We start from the raw sequence: 6000 nt of genomic DNA, 5'->3' as shown, positions 1-6000 counted from the left end.
CTTTGAAGAGAAGGCTTAACATCAAGAGTTTTTTCACAATACCGTCTTAGGTTTAAATTGCTCGAGCCATTTATATTTCAGTGGATTCTGATTGGCTGTCGATGTTTTATTGTTTATTAGCTGAAAAAAATTATCTAAAATGATCCCAACTCTATAGTTGCTCCTAATTGTTGTGGTCTGATTGTTACCTTTATATTTAATGTGCTTGCGGTAAATGTCCCTTAAGCACACTGAAAAAAGTGATTGATTGCAAACCATTTATATGGGCGGAATTTAAACAAACAATTTGAATTTAGCAATGTTTAACTTAATTTGTTTATTTAAATTCAGCCAAAATAAATTGTTTACAACCGCTTAACTTAATTTTTTTTAGTAAATTCAATTAATATTTTTTTTCAGTGTAGTTATGGGCAGATTTTGACTTCATTACAGTTCCATATCGCATGATTTTATATCAAAGTTAAGTCCGTTAAGTTAACAGTAAAAATATCAGATAGTAAAACAAGCAGGTTTATTTTGCTAATTGTCATTACACAACAGAACTTCTTTTTAAAGTAAAAATCATAAAGCCAAATGTTATGTTTTTATTTTTAATAATGTATCCTTCTTTTCTTTCTATTTCCCAATCAGCTGTAATTTGTTCAGACAGTGTACACAGAACATGGTGTCCACCTTTGGTTACTTGTTTACCAGATCTGATTACGTAAGGTTAAAAAGGCAAGTGAACTCCACTTATTTGATTAAACCCAGCTAATGCATTTAATATGCTTTTCCAGGGTTTCCCCCCTTTTTTCCATGGCTGCCTTCTGTGGCGTTTCAGAGGAACTATTTTAATTTATATTGTATTCAATAAGCACAGAAAGGGCCTATTGTTATGTCTACATGACACAAGTTGCTATCCTTAGTGGGATGATGCTTCCTCTAGCATGAACTGGTAGACCTATCAGAGTGTAGACTCTTTTAAACAGTTGACTACACTACTGGAACAACTGCAAAGTAATGTAGATTCACAGAGTCTACTGTTTTGGAAAGCACTAAACTCTAAAAGGAGGTTATGCCACATATACTTTATGATTGTTCTGCTGTATTTTGGGGAGTAATGTATTTAAACTCTAGCTTTATCTATCGCTGCTATTGTCTTGTTAAAAAATCCTGTGATTTATATACATTGTCTTTGTCATCATTACATTGCATTCAATCTTTGGCATTCCTTTCCTCAGAGAATCCTTTTAAGGACTAAGTTTTACATTCAAATGCATGCTGTAGGGTACACATAGTTTTTACTAATGGTCTTGCATCATCTTATGTTAGTTTCCCTCCAAATCTATTAGTCTTTGTCACGTGCTGTCAGAAAGATGTGGTTATGCAAGCTCAACTCTATAGCTCACTGAGCAGAATCCTTAAGCGACACCGTCATGCAGATTTGACTTGTTTTTCTCTTCTGCGTCACACAGAGCTCTTCATTCATATGCAACCATCTTAATAACAATTTGTGGATAGTTTCAGCAGCGAGGAAAACCCCTAGAAGGCATGTTTGTCAGCTCTAAGAAAATGCATTTAGAAAGCTAAAAAAAACTTGTGTTCTCAGACATCAACACAATTCATCGTTCGTTCTGCTGCAATAAGGGCTGTGTTTTTCACTTCTCTATACTGCATACCTTAAAGCAGGGGTGTCAAAGTCAATTCCTAGAGGGCCGGAGCCCTGCAGAGTTTAGTTCCAGCCCTGCTTCAACACACCAATCTGTAGGTATTAAACGAGCTTAAAGCAGTCAATTAGTTTGATCAGGTGTGTTTAATTAGGGTTGGAACTAAACTGTGCAGAGCTGCGGCCCTCCAGGAACTGGCTTTGACACATGTGCCTTAAAGCATTGTGGAAACATTGTTTTTGCATTACACTTTCAGTTCTATAGGGGTCAGTGTTCACCTTATGTACTCTGGCACCCACGGGCATGTTGTCTATTACAGGAACTGGTTTTAGATGAAAGGCCTCATATGTGAGTGTTGTTGGGTAACTGATGGCAGTGACTCACTGGTGTTTGGCTGCTGGGCTTAATAAATGTTGGACGGGTCAGGGATGGTTGTGTTTATTGCAATGCAATGTAAAAAAAGATGTGTTTGAGGACATGTAAGTTCTTGCAACCACAATAATTTATTCTTGTAAAATCAGCTTGCTTTTTTTTAAATTACGTTCTTCAGTCCCGCAGCTACAATTATACTATCTTTTATTAGACGCTTGTATGTGCACACACTTCTGTTTTGGAGAATGTTTATCTGGACGTGTGCAGCACTACTGATTAGGTATTAGTTTTATCAAACCATTATTTTTGTTGTTCACTCTATAGACATTTTATACTACTACTAAAAACCTTAATGGCTTATTTAATTATTTCTGTAAATTGAGCTAAAATCACATTGTTGTGATGTGTGTAGACACAGCGAGGGAAGAAAAATCTAAACTAGAAGCTAGTAGTTCTCGTTTGGTTTATTTTTTTTTAAAGTATATAAAGGAGGAATGTTCTTTTTAGGTTATGAACTCTTTTAAGTTATGAAATGTCATTCCTAGAATGTTGCAGGGTAGTTAATTTTAAATAACTTATACAGAATGTTTCATTGTTATTATGCAAATTTACAACATTCCCAGAACATTCTGGGAAGCAAAACATTTTAGCTGGATCATAATGTTTACATTTTTACAGTGCACAAATAACTAACTAGGCAGGTTAGGGTAATTAGGCAAGTTATTGTATAATGATGGTTTGTTCTGTAGACAATCAGGAAAAAATATAGCTTAAAGGGGCTAATAATTTTGACCTTAAAATGTTTTTTAAAAAATTAAAAACTGCTTTTATTCTTGCCGAAATAAAACAAATAAGACTTTCTCCAGAAGAAAAAATATTATCAGACACTGTATATGTATATGTACACTGAAAAAAGTGTTGCATGCAAAACTGTTGCAAACAATTTATTTGTGTTGAATTTTAACAAACAAATTAAATTGAGCAATGTTCAACTTAATTTGTTTGTTTAAATTCAGCCCAAATAAATTGTTTACAACTACTTAACGTAAAAAATTGAGTAAATCCAAGGAATAAGGAAAATAAGGAAAATTTCTACACTGTAAAACCCAACAGTCAACTTTATCAAATGAAATGAGTGTAGTTAACTCAAAATTGACTGAAAGTTAATTCTACTCATTTGAAAAGAGTTTTGAACTCAGTGTTGAAGGTAATGAGTTCATTAAATACCTCATTACTTCAACTTAAATGGAGTAAGTTCACAGTACTCGTATAGATTAGTTTTTTAACTCAGATGGTTTGTAGAAATCAGTTTCCTCAAACAGTTTGAGTTGCTTTAACTTATTGAGTTTTACAATACTAAGTTGATTTGAGTTCTCTTCATTTATTGGGTTTTACTGTGCTCAACTTGCTTCGTTTACTCAAATGGCTTAAGTCCACGTTACTCATTAGGATTGGTTTTTGAGCTTAAATGGTTTGTTGCAAACTGTTTCCTCAAATGGTTTGAGTTACCTTAACTCTTTGAGTTTTACAGATCTAAAACAGGTTGCTAAGTGAGGAAAAAACATAACAGTGCAATCTCTTACAGTGTATCGAATGTTTTTTAAGGTCAGATGCTGTAGAAGTTCATAAGCCATTGCTTAAAGGTTGGAGGAAATATTTCCTTCCATTTGAACAATATTAACCTACTAGCTAAAAGCATAGCAAAGGCAATCACATTTATCTTACTTTTATTAAAACACAAGGAATGTGGTGTGATACCAAATATTGAAGTTATGGCCTCAGGTTCTTTATGAGTATTTAATTATCAGAGAGAATTTTAAATATTAACTGCCAGAAATCCTTTAATTTTGAACAAGCCCAAAACATGAGATAGTGTAGCTGGCTCAATATTACATCCGTCACAATTAGGCTTGGTTAAATTTGGCTAGTTTCACTTCGGACCAATGTAATCTGTGTACTACATTAAATTGTATAACTCTATGTTTCAAACAAATTGAAGATGAGTGAATATTATCTAAAACAGATTGCAACATGTCTTCTGATAATTCTCCAGTTCTGCCTCGCATTTTCTTTAAGATGGTAAAGTTTTAAAATAAATCTGACAGAAAGAACCGAAAATGACTTTTCACTGTGATTTCATGATTGTTTTGGTTCTTCAAAAAACTCTTTTCTTTTAGTGAAAGAAATGCATTTTCATTTAACTTCAATAACCTGAAGAAACTTTTTTTCCACTATAAAAAAGCTTTTCAGAAATTAAAAGTTTCCATTAGGGAAATCACAAATAATGAAAAAAAATATTGGATAAAGAGAACTTTACATTACAAACTAAACAAACATTACTAATGTTGTCTTGACTATTTACTGGAGTTAAGAAAGATTGGGTTCCAGTGTATGTTATCAACAAAGTTACAATGGGCTTTTCTTCATACTGTAGATCATTGTTTCCCAACCCTGTTCCTGGAGGCACACCAACAGTTCATGTTTTGGATGTCTCCCTCATCTGACCCATTAACTTCAGGTTTTGGAGTCTCTTCTAATGTTCTGATGAGTTGTTTCAGGTGTGTTTAATTAGGGAGAGGATGAAAATGTGTACTGTTGGCGTGCCTTCAGGAACAGGGTTGGGAAACTCTGCACTAGAAGAGACTCCAAAACCTGAAGTTAATGGGTCAGATGAGGGAGACATCCAAAACATGAACTGTTGGTGTGCCTCCAGGAACAGGGTTGGGAAACACTGCTGTAGATCTTCAGGAAATGGGAAGATGAAAGTCAAGTTATGATTTTATTCCACAACAATAATAGATATTTGCTAAACTGTAACACCAGTGATGCAACTCCAGGGGACAACTATCATTTTATATTTGACTATATTTATTTATTTATTTATTTTAAATGTCATTTACATCCTATATTTGATTGTTCTGAATACAATACTGTATTTCGAATGGTAAAAAAAAAAAAATGTTTTATTGTTTGTTTTTTTTACCTCAAAATAAAGCCCCTTCCTACTGTGCATGGCTGTGGGGACAAGCAGGTTTGTGGTGTTTGTAATTTTCCATAAGTAATTAAATTACAATTATTGTTCAAATAACATTGTTTCTTTTTCAAACATAAAGAAATTGTAAACCTAAAGATTTTTTCAATACTGATAATCTATAGACACATCTATAGAAAATGCACATTTCTGTAAAATGTGCCCATATAACCCACATTTATTCAATATATATATTTGTGTGATTATTATTATTATTATTATTATTATTATTATTATTTTTCAATAAAAGCCAGGCACAATGCACATGTCTAGTTGCTGAGGTTGTGGAGCTGTTGTTCTGTGCAGCCAGCGGGTAATGAATGATAGGGAGGGACTGAACTGAACACTGAACACTTATTTCACAGCAGCAGCAGAGAGTCGTGAGGGATTGAGCACTGCTCTCCTCACTCCCAACTCTCTATTATTCAGATCATCAAAACAGCGACTACTAGACTTTTCTATCATGCACCGGCACATGCAGGTGCCGATGGATCATTTATGACCATGAGAGCCACTTTCGTTCATGCATTGAATAGGCCTTTGGCAGTTTATGGTAAGCTCCAGCCTCACCTTTTCAGTTCTTTTATTACCACAACAGGCAGCAGAATCAAGTCGTTTCAAATGTGACAGTATGTGTAATCTTCCGACCTTGCATCTCGTTGACAGTCTGTGTGTCAAATGCATGTGTTGTACGTTGGGAAGATGTTTGTTTGGGTGCATGATTTTAATGTGAAGTAAGCTGACTCATGTGAAGTGAGGGGAGTTGATCTCAGCCTGGCAACCACAGACAAGCGGCTCCACAGCCCGGCTAATGCGACAAGCTAGCCGTGCTATATAGTCTAGTACTTTCAAGACAGTCCACTGCGTTAACTAAACCTATATATGTGTGTGTGATAATTTAATGTAGGCACAGCCTACTGTGTTTTGTTCATGAATCATTTCAGTGTAGAG

At 34.5% G+C, this 6000-nt stretch overlaps 1 protein-coding gene across 7 annotated transcripts in view; it reads left to right on the top strand.

Annotated features, from left to right (window-relative positions):
- Positions 1-5422: 5422 nt before the first annotated feature.
- The window catches only part of herc1 (HECT and RLD domain containing E3 ubiquitin protein ligase family member 1), a 106176-nt gene continuing 105598 nt past the window's right edge, over positions 5423-6000 (top strand). For all 7 annotated transcript variants that reach the window (XM_056461516.1, XM_056461514.1, XM_056461518.1 and 4 more), the window contains exon 1: positions 5423-5602. The gene's annotated coding sequence lies outside the window, so the exon portion shown is untranslated. The remainder of the gene's footprint in view (positions 5603-6000) is intronic.

This window comes from Danio aesculapii, chromosome 7 (genome assembly GCF_903798145.1).
Source record: "Danio aesculapii chromosome 7, fDanAes4.1, whole genome shotgun sequence".
NCBI lineage: Eukaryota > Metazoa > Chordata > Actinopteri > Cypriniformes > Danionidae > Danio > Danio aesculapii.
The sequence above is the reverse complement of the archived record's forward strand: the minus strand, read 5'-3'. Positions and strand labels throughout refer to the sequence as shown.